Source organism: Cicer arietinum, chromosome 4 (genome assembly GCF_000331145.2).
Source record: "Cicer arietinum cultivar CDC Frontier isolate Library 1 chromosome 4, Cicar.CDCFrontier_v2.0, whole genome shotgun sequence".
Lineage (NCBI taxonomy): Eukaryota > Viridiplantae > Streptophyta > Magnoliopsida > Fabales > Fabaceae > Cicer > Cicer arietinum.
In genome coordinates, this window is record NC_021163.2 from 14,450,889 (window position 1) to 14,463,133 (window position 12,245).

A 12,245-nucleotide genomic window follows, 5' to 3' on the forward strand; every position below is an offset into this window, starting at 1 on the left:
AAAAAGTATATTTTATAGAGATGAGATTATAATTTTTAATATTTAAAACAATATTAAGTATATTTAATATGTACATGTATATAAAATTTAAAAATTACAATAATATTACTAGCGAGACGGGTTTGGGTGCGAGTGTGGGGTGAGTATCAACACTTTCAAATCCGTCTCTGCCTTCGAATTTTAATTTTGGAGAAAACTCGCACCTACACTCAATTAAAATGGGTTTTCTTCACCCAAATCAAGACAGGTTCGGATAGATATATGCGAGTACGGTTTAAATAGAGGAGAGTGGAGAGGAGGAATTTAAAAGTATTGTGTTCGGTTTTAGAATGGGTGAGAAAATATTTTAATGGAAAGAAAATAACAAAAAGAATATTTACTGTTATTCACCCTTTTTGTAGTTTAGATCATATTAATTAAAAGATATTTAAGTATAAAATATGAAAGAAATATTATTTCCTCTCTAATTTATCCACTTTTGGAGGGGAGTTAATATTGACTTAGGAGAATTTTGTTCCTTTTGCTTCCCCTCCCATATTCTTCAAATAATGAATCAAATCACTAAAATTGAAAATAATTCACTTTCTTCTCTCTTCCAACCAAACATATTCTTAAAAGAATTAGGATTGTGTAACAGTTATAATAATTGCACAGATAAGATGTATTGAAACTTCTGATTTATATATTTTAATAAGTTCAAATCTAATACAAGGAAAATTATAAGAAAAGTTATGTGAAGCTACAACAAATCCTTCACTTCTAGGAATGTAAAAAAACTATTGATTAAAGCAATAACAAGAAAATCATTTCAAGAAATGCCAAGAGAAAGGAAAGAACGTTCTCAATTTATGTACACTCATCATTAATACACCTTCCTTTTATTTATGCTGACAAAAAGAATATTTACTGTCATGAACTCTCTCTCTCTTTGACCTCTCCTTAGCTCTATGATGTGTGGATCATTCACCAGGTGTCCTTAATTCATTTTATTTTGTCTTTTTCCTACAACTGTCATATTTTCCCAGCTCACATGTTTATCTTCGCTCATAAGAGATTCTCTCAAATTTTTTGCTCTCATGTTTTACATCTCCACTTTTAACTAAAATATCACCCTTTGATTTTGAAATTTCAAAATCATCCTTACTTTATATTTGAAGGGTCAACATAGCACATTATTTATACAAAAATAAAATCTAACAAATTGAATTGACCCATTTGTATTTTACACCATTTAAAATATTAATATATGAAATATATTGTAAAATCATTTTGAGTTCTTATAAAATTCACAATTTAATTAAAATTTGATTGATGTGAGTTGGAGATAAATTTTCTAATTTATAATTTGTACACAATAATTTGTAAACATAACAACGTATTGAACTTTTGATTAGTTAGAGCTACTAATTTCCTAGAATGAGATAAATTGAAAATAACTAAAAAAAGTTAGAGCTACTAATTAACACCACCAATGATATGTTGATTTTCTGTCATCTTCTTTTGGGTTAAGGGTGGTTGGTCCATCAATTGGAACAGGAAAAAACCTCCTAACCGAAGGCAATGCAAGTCAATGAAGGCAACAATTAATTAATTATATTTATTTTGATCATACTACAACATTTGACTTCAAAACCCTGGAAGTACTCTTTTTTGTTTTGTTTTATTTAAAGGATTGACATTTCATTTGTCAACCATTACTCTAGAATATTGGATGATTATAACTACTTTAAATCCACATGAAGTCAAAAAGGGAGGTCGAGATCGAATGTCCATTTTAATATTGGGTTAAATTCCTTTTCAAGAAAAAAAATATTGGTTTGAATTAGATGAACTCCTTTGCTCCTTTCAATTTTACTTCTAGAATGTGAACTGATTAATTATTATAATTTGACTTGCCAACTTCTTTTCCCTATTGTTTAAGACATTTGAATTACAAGCAAAAGTCTTTTTTTTTTTTACCTGATAAAGTCTTTCAAATAGTATAAATAGCGTCTTAATATTGATTTTTAAATGATTTTTATTTTATTTAAAAATAATATATATAATATGTTTAATATCATCTTTAAATATTTAATACTTACACTTAAATTAATATTTTTGGTACAACTCTAAAGTCAAACTTATTTCAGACAAAAATAAAATTATATAAATATTTAAGATTTAATTTTTTCACTCTCTCATAATAAAATCCATTGCATTTGATATGCTCTCTCATATATATAATATAATGAGAGAGCATATCAAATGAGATGGATTTTATCATGAGAAAATGAAAAAATTAAATTTTAAATATACAACCACATAAAGATGGTCATGATTAAAAGTTATTCAAGTTACACATAATCATTTAAAAAAATTACATCACAATAACTTTTAATCATGATTATCTATATATAGTTGTGTGGTCAAAATTTAACTCTCCCACTATCTCATTTGATATATTCTCTCTCTCTATATATATATTAAACTGATTCATGAATTTAAATGTGTTAGGCTATAGATAGTCTAAATTCAATTTATTCATTTAACACACTCAATTTTCAACTCAAATTTGATTCATTTAATTTATAAATCAAATTGGACGATGTAATTATCAAATCAAATCTTGAAGTATTTTTGAATTGTTTCGGTTCACTGTGGACCTAAAGGCAATGCTATGATCACATTTTCATCTTCCGGAGAACAAAAGCTGAGGTCTAATCCAATGTTCATTCCTTTGCAAGCAATTGGAGAATACATCCACGTATCATCAGAGCTCAGAAGCTGTTTCATCCACACACAAATATAATAATCTTCTTTTGCATATAAGAAATTGAAAAATGGATAATTATTTATGCACTCAGCTAAATTAATGAAGGTTCTCAAATTGTTACCTTAATTTGAAGCTGCAAAAACTTCACATATTGGACAGCTTCCTCAAGCATAGTGCTAATATCCACCTATACAATTCACAAACAAATTATGAAAACTGGAGAATTTGTCACCTTAACAAATTACTTAGTAATAATTCAATTGCTATTAATTAAGAAAATCTACCTTAGTTCCATTTGGAACAAGTGTTTGCAAGATTTTCAACCTTTTATTTATTCTTTATCTTCTCCTCTGCACAACACAAAAGAAAAATAAAATAATATAGAAATATATTAAGTCTAGGGTCATCTATGAGAATTTAGATGGTACATACAAAGTTTGAATTTGATGTCATATTTTTTATACAAATTCTTTATTCTTTTAATAAGTTATGATGATATGAAATTTTTATTATATTTGATTTTATCAACGTACTTTTACATGACAAAATCTCATTTAATAATTATTCTAATAAGATTTTTTTTTTAAATTAAGGTATAGACGAACAATTGTTGATAAAAAAAATTCCTTTGAAAATATTATAATTTTTTTGTTTCTTTTTATAAACTTGAGAGACCAAAGAGTATCAAGAGTATGATGATTGAAAAAGACAATTTTTTATTTATCTTCTATGATTTTTAATTTTAGTATAAGGATAAAAAAATGTTCATCAAATTTTCAACAAATTCAACCATTAGAGTCTAACAATTTGTAAATTTATAATTTGAAATCTAAAGTTTAAGAAGAAAAATCATTCAACAACTCAAACTTATATATATTTTATATTATATTTTTGTAACTATATAATTTTGTTATACTAAAAATAATTGATGTCCTTAAAAATTTGATACAATTGAACATCCTAAATATATGTAGAGCAGACTAACTAAAAAAAGTTACCAATACAATGAAAATGTTGTTTGTACTTTTTTCATCATGGTAATTTTGATAAAATTAGGGAGGAGTGTGATTTTCTTAAAGTTTAATAATGTTACTTTTGCTAAATTCACAATGATATCATAAGTATGCCTTAACTCACCGTGAATTTAAATATGCATTAAAGAAATATGAATCAAATTATATTTTTGATTTTTTATCTTATTTATTTGTAATGTTTTGATTCTTTATTTATTTTTTCTTTTTTCTAAATAGATCTTTTATGTCTTGAAAATTTTACAATTTAACTCTTCCGTTGTTCTCCATTACAAAACTTATGATGTGTAAAAAAATTCTAATTAGGAAGTAAAAACTTAGTTTCCAACGTTGAATTGGTCTTACACTTCCCTCTTTAAAACTTTGTTTTTAGTTTCCCCAAATTATAAACTCTAAAAACGAAATCATTCTAATTTTCACTCCAATGTCTTAAAACCGTGCAAGTTTTTCGAATTCAAAAAGCCATAACAAGTCTATGTTCATTTCGAGTGAAGATGGTAGAAGAATTTGCACCAAATCGCTATTTTGTAAATAAATAAATAAAAAGAGTTGAAATATTAAACTCTTACAAATAAATAAGATAAAATGTGAGGGGAATTTCTAAAATATATTTAGAATTTTTCTAATAGTTATATTAATGTAGTCAAATTAAATAACTTAATGTATCACTTAGTCAAGTGGTTGCAATGCTTGAGTTTAATTCAAACAATGCATCCTTTAAGTTACCAAAGAAGGGGTTATATAATTTATCTTTAATAGAGTTTTACAACTTCAACCACATATTTTGCACATAAAATATAATATAGCATAATTATTAAGACAAATATTTACACGATGACAATATGAAGAATGACAAATTTTATAATATCAAAGGAGTAATAAATATCATAAATAAATTTCTCTTTATATGCAATTATATAATTAGTCACAAGAGAATAAATAATTAAATTACAACTAAATTCTAAGAGTGTAACATTTATCCTTTTGTATAGAGTCATTAAGCTTTAATGACTTTAAGATCCATAAAATCTTCTGCAATATCACCTCAAATGATTCATAAATTCAAAGTAATTTGTCATATCAAACTATAAGACTCTAATACTAAATCAATACGGATTATATAAAGTCACATAGATGATACAACTTTAAATAGTCTCAAATAATTATGACCATCTTTTTATAATATTTAAAAAATGAGAATATTAATAACAATTAGACAATAAATAATTAAATCATTATTAACTTCTAAGGGTGTGACATTCAATCTTGTAACTAGAATCATTACACTTTGACGATTTTAAAATTCGGAAAATCTTGTCCAGTGTCACATCAAACGATTCATAAATCAAGAATAAAGTGTTATATCAAATTATAACACTCTAATAATAAATCAATATAATTTATATAAAGTCACAAGGACTATACAATTTTAAATTGCCTTAAAAAGAAATAATCTGTTAGCAAATTCACTGCACCTAAATTAATAGTATAAAACAACAAATATTTATAAAATATTTATAAATATGATAAAATTAAAATTGCATAGTACACATGACTCCAGAGGTATAACATTCAGAACACAAAAATTATTTATTGAATATATATTGAATCAAAAGTAATATGTTAATGTAAATCAAACATACAGCGCAGGGAGACCAGAAATCATAATATCATCAAATAAAATAATATTGTATTAAGACGACAAAATTACAAATTTAATTGAGATAAAAACAAATGAAATATATGTAGAAACTACTTGCTATTTAAATAAAAGGAATGAAAAAATGCAAACAAAAAAGAAAAAAAGGAGTGCATAGCTCGAAAACTAAAATAGTTCAAATGTGAGAGTATAATTTTAAAATTATAGATTAATCTCAGATTTAATTAACATCAAATATTTAGAATTGCCAAAAAATCATTTCAGAAAATTTACTAATAATACTGAAAATTAAATAATTTTTTTTGAAAATAAAAATATTGGAAACACGAAGAAATTGGTTTTAATATGCGTCCTATAAAACTTGTTTAAGGATTATTAGTGGACGGTAAAAGTGACAACCAGAATTTTTTTTTTCTCTTGTTCCAAAAGAAAAATTATAACAATGCCACCATGTCCTATTAAGTTCAAATTGACCAAGCACCCATTGAGTCAATAGGAACTATTTATTTGGTTGAAATATGGTTCAACTATATAGCAAATACACTATTTATCCAGAAGCCAATATTTTCAGGAATTAAAACGAAATCCACAAATTGAATTGTACTAAAGAGATAAAAGCCATAATTGATATTAACATGCAGGATAAGCCTTCAAACTATATCTTACCAAATACGATGGTTTTGATCCTACCCTCTATATTATCCTATATTCGTCATTTATTATAAACACTAATTTGTTTTTCACTCTTAGTAAAAAAATTGATAGTATAATTAATATTCTTATAACAACATATTTATATTTGAATGTGTTAAATTTGATTTTTTATATTTTAAAATAAATTAGTAATATTAATAGGTTATATTTGAAAAAAATAAGAAATGTATCTAATAAATTTAAAAGGTGCTTATATTTTAGGGAAGGTTTTTTTTCTTAAAATTACTTATGATTAAGAACAAATGTGTTTAAGAACAACAGAATTATGTGACAACAATAAAACCAAGTTGGCTTTTGGGAAAGGAAAAAAAATCACTCCATTACTAAATTATTGACACAAGAAATCAGAAATACCATACATTTTAATAAATACAATTTTATGTAAGAGAAAATTTACATCAAATACATTTATTTTTGTTGATAATTTTTTTTATACATAAGATTAGAAGTAATAATTTAATCAATAACAGCGTATTTTTTTTCAGATTTTAATCAAATCAAATTACGAAGAAATAATATTTTTTTATATTCACCAGAAAAAAATCTTTACTTTGGATCTTAGAAAAGTAAAGGATTCTTTTTTTACTTTTTGATTTTCTTTTTCAGAAATTTTTAAAGCAAAAAATAGTAATTTTAAAAAAATAGAAAAATAAAATAAAGCAATGAAAACAAATTTATTTTAAAAAAACTTATTAAAGTTGTATTAAGTAATTTAATATCAAATCTAAATTCAACATCACCATTATTTTGTACATCATCAAGTACATATCATTTAAATTATTATCATATCATCAAATTGAAACTCAAATTAAGAAAATGGATTAAATGTCAACAATTTTAAAAATGAAAGAACTAAAATGACATATTTATTAAAAACGAGAGAATCAAAACTGTATAATAACCTAAAATATATGAGTAGAAAGAAAAGTTGGTAGCTAAAATTGTAGGGATGTATGAACGGCTTCTCAATATTATCAATATTCATCTTTAGTTAGATTTGCAAAATGTTGAACAACTTTAATTTGTCTCATTGTTTGGATTTGTCATAAAATAGATGTATAACATTTGGGGTAGGCCATATGCTCATGCACCAAGACCAAAAGCACATGGACCAAAATTGATGAGGGGTCCCAGAAAACATTTTATATATAATACAAGTAAGGATAAATTTTTAATTCTTACACATTTTTAGTTTAGTCTCTAAAATATTTATATTTACTTTTAAAAAATTAAAATAAGAATTAAAAAATTGAATTTTTTTGTATAAGGACTAAAAATTTATTTTACCTTTCATTTGATTATTAAAATTACACTTTTTTATTATAGGTCAATTTTTAAAATTAAGACGATCCTGATAATATTATTTACTTACATTTCACTTCTAATGTATATTATCGAACATTTTAGTGTAGTCATTATTTTGTTTTTTGGGTACAAACTTAGTGTAATCATTCTAATTTTTGCAAATATCAATCAAATTGTCTAATGTTATTAAAATCTTATAATTTTAAGGATCATTTAAAATATATATCAATAATGTGATGTGAACGACTAAATTGATACAATCTTTTAATTTTAATGAACAAATTAAGTATTTGCATTTGAATGAATTAGTCCTTCGATGAAATATTGGTAAAGAAGAGTGATGTGAGAGTTGGTAGTACAATAGAAAACATGAAGAAAAGTAATATAAGTGGAATGAATATTTAGGCATGTCTTAACGAAAATGACATGAGCCAGAAGCAGAGGCAGAGGCAATATTAGAATAAAAGGGTTTGTGTTTCAAACATTCTAACAAATTCTTTTTTTCAATATCACAATCACATATTGTTGTTTGACAACTGTAGGCAAGTATCCACCCAAGCAGTTTGAAACCGATCAACCTCGTTCAGCTTCAAGATTCTGTTTTGTTAATTAACAGTTTCGAACCTTTATTTATTGTGGCATACAACATAAAATTACTAACATGTTAACGATATTTCGATATTGAAAAGAATTATGGTCAAGTTGCTAGGGATTAATTTGTAAGCATAGGTTCGAATTACTAAGGATTAATTGTCTGGTACCATTCTTATTTCCGGAGTAGTGTTTTTTTTTCCCACTAATTTATAATAACTTTTTATGTGATACTTTATATAATTTTTAAGTTTATAATTTATAAATTTTTTTCTATTTTTCATTCTCGCTACTTTAATTAAAATTAATTAAAATATTTTATATTTATTAATTAGTCCAGTGGCTAATTTTATTGAATATTTTAAACTGGCAATTGGTTATTTGGCTTTTTTTTTCTTTCTATAAAATTAGTAAAATATGTTGATACTAACACGAATTTAAATTTGTTAAAACTAAATAGCAAATTTTACCAATAAAAATTCACAACATTTAAATTAAATTAATAGGACAAAACAACAGTCTATATGTAAATAGAATAAAATTTAAGAGTCTAAAATGTCGACGCCTTTAAAAACTATTGATTAAAATTTATAATTGATCAAAATTATAACGTGAATTTAAACCAAATGAACTCTACAATAAGACAAGAAGTATGGACAAAACATCACACTAAAACGACAAAATCACAAAAAATAAGAAAAATAATTTAATATATTTAAAAATTATTTATTTAGATAATTCTGAACTAAAAATGGCTATATATTACCCTTTTGTAAGAGATGAAAGGAAAGAGAGACCTACCTTGTTGTAAAACCATATGCTATTAATTGGTTCAAGCAATATCCGCTGGTTTATATTTACATTTGTGATAATTATTTATTTCTTTTAAAAAATTTAATTAGTGTCGAAACTCACATATTAATGTGAAGAAACATAGTATCCCAAATTCAAATTCACCTCCCAACATATTTGATGTTTTTGTACCTATCATTTGATTTGTATTTATGAGCTGGTATATAACCTATTCTATTATAATAATGGTAAAACAAAAAGTGAAAATTTTAAATTATAATATTATCATTAAATAGTGAACGTTCTATCGTATATCAGTATTTAAAAATTACTTAAAGTTCTAATAAAAATCTACACTATTACTCGAAACAGTCATCTTTTATATATTAAAAATTAGACAATTGCTAAATCCTACAAAATTCAAGAATCAAGAAATACACGCTACCCGTATTTCTCAAATTAATTTCACGTCTATCAGGTATCACCTATGCATAATGTATTCTAATAAAGGCTTTTTTTTATTATAAATAAATTATTCATAAACTTCAAAGCCAACTCATAAAAATAATAATAATAAGCAAATGACAGTCTCCTTTATTTTTTATATTTTCTTAGCTCAATATAAAATTTATTGCGAATTTTTTAAGGAAAGATTTATATATAGAGATATTACTTGACTTTTTTTTATTTATCTCCTTGGGGATACAACGATATGTTTTATTATTATTATTATTTATTAATATATTTTATTTTATTTTATTAATAGTATTTTGAATTTTAAAATATTTTTATTATTTATAATTTATTAAATTATAGTAAACAGAATTAATAATTAACATAATTATTTATAAAATGACAATAAAAAAATATAGTATAGATGGTCGCGTCTTCGGAATGCGACCTTCTATTAAGAGATAAAAAAAAAATTCATATCGCTGCATCCTCAAATTACGACGAACAACTGAGACTAAAAAGTAAGACATTTATATATTTCTTTTCAGACTTTGATCAAATAAAAAAAAAGTCAGATTACTTCACTTAATTATTGATTTTAAATTTATTTAATCATTTATGTTATACTTTTTTGTGTGTGTGTTTTATTTATTTATATCCAATCGAATCTCTTAGAAAAAATATGTAATTTCTTAGAAAAACATGTTATTTTATTCTGATTGAAGAATTGTTCAATTTATAATCAATTTAATTGTACTATTCTTAGTTTAGTATTAAAGAAAATGTGATTATGTTTCTAGCATAGCTTGCGTTTACCTATTTTGAAATCATTTGAATTAATAATATGCCTATACATAATTGACATTTTAGATTATACATATTTCCACCATTTCTAGAGGTAAGCATTCATTTTAAAAAATTGTATTTAAATATAAGTATCTTTTAAAATTACCAAATATATTTATTAGTTATTTTCTAAAATAAACCTCTAATTAATATAACTAAATATCTTAAAATAATTTTATGCAAATTTGAAATTAATTATATATAATACAAATAACATTAGGTACATCAATATATAAAATAAAAATATTAATTATATTATTAATTTTATATCTAAATGATATAATTATCATATATATTCAACGTATTAATATTGATATATAATTAGTTAAACTAGATCTCAAAAATATCCCATCGATACTACACTTCTAAGTTTTTATTAAGGATAAAAAAATATAATAGTATTTATATTTGTAGAGGAAAAAAGTGTGTGAACTTAACATAGCCAAATACTAATAAGCCGGCAGGGGTACGACCTTGGAAGATATTTGTGTATTCATTTTTTGAATGAAACAGCTGGCAATAGTATTTACTTATCAATTTCGGTTATTGCTACTAATTTTTTTTATCATGTGGCCTTCAAAAGAAAGGTTTATGTTGGAATTGAATACAAATTTTATGATAATCAATTGTAATCTCAGAGCTCAGATCAATATATATATATATAAACAGCCGCCACATCTCTCCTAAAAGAAATCTAAGTTCTCTTTTTAAATTACTTTTTCAAATTATATTATTATTTTATTTTATTTAAATAAATATTTTTTTTCATATTTATTTAATTTATTTTTCTTCGTGTTTCATTTATAATTTTATTGTTTGAATGCGACGTTAGTTTATTCGCCATTGTAACGTGACGTTTTATGTTTTTTTGTTTTGATATGATATTTATAGATATAAATGACTTCTTTCATCGATATTATATTTTTGAGAAAATAATTTATGAAAGTTGTCTTCAAATTTAACATTTTCTTAAATTTACATATGATTTATCAACATATATTTGAATTGGGCATATCATAGACTACATATAGTCGGTATGAGCAAACACTAATAAATATTTTTTTCGTAAATAAATGAAATTAAAAAATGCAGATCTTATATTATTCTTGACCATTAATTCTATGTAAAAGAAATTAATTAGTATAATTGTTATAATTAAAAAATTTATTTAATTATTTCTAATTGATTTTTTAAATAGTGATGTATATTATTTACGTAATTTTGATTTTTGTAGTTAGAGCTGCTAATTAACACCACCAATGATATATTATTTTCTTGTCTTGTTCTCTTGGGTTAATGGTTGTTGGTCCATCAATTGGAAGAAGAAAAAACCTCCTAACCGAAGGCAATGCAAGTCAATGAAGGCAGCAATTAATTAATTATATTTATTTTATCATAGTACGATATTTGACTTCAAAACCGTGGAAGTACTCTTTTTTGTTTTGTTTTATTTAAAAGATTGACATTTCATTTGTCAACCATTTGTGCTCTACAATATTGGATGATTTAAACTACTTTGAATCCACCGAAAGTCAAAAAGCTGAAGAATGTTCATTTTAACAATAGGTTGAATTTGATGAGTTATTTTGCTCTTTTTTCTATTAATTTTATTTTTTAAGCTGTGTTTTAAAGCTCAGACGGATTATCAATACAATGTTCAGATGGGAGATAAACACAATCACAACATTGAATCACTGAATGAACCAATAGATTAGTAATTAAATCATATGACTGATAATCCGATCAATATTTAAAAATTCTGAAAAATTTACGACATGTAATTTTATATTGAACAATACATATCATACCGAATTCATTTATTTTATAAGTCTTACAAAACTAAAATATATAATAAAAATATTTAATGTTAATATTGATAATATGTCATTGTGTATATATTGATAACAAACAGGTGTATTAAAGAAGTATATGAAGTTGTATTAAAGAATAATAAATCATTTTTGTAAAACAATAAATATTATACTTCTAATATATTTTATATTGTATAATTTTATTGAAAGATATTTTTACATCATATATATATATATATATATATATATATATATATATATATATATATATATATATATATATATATATA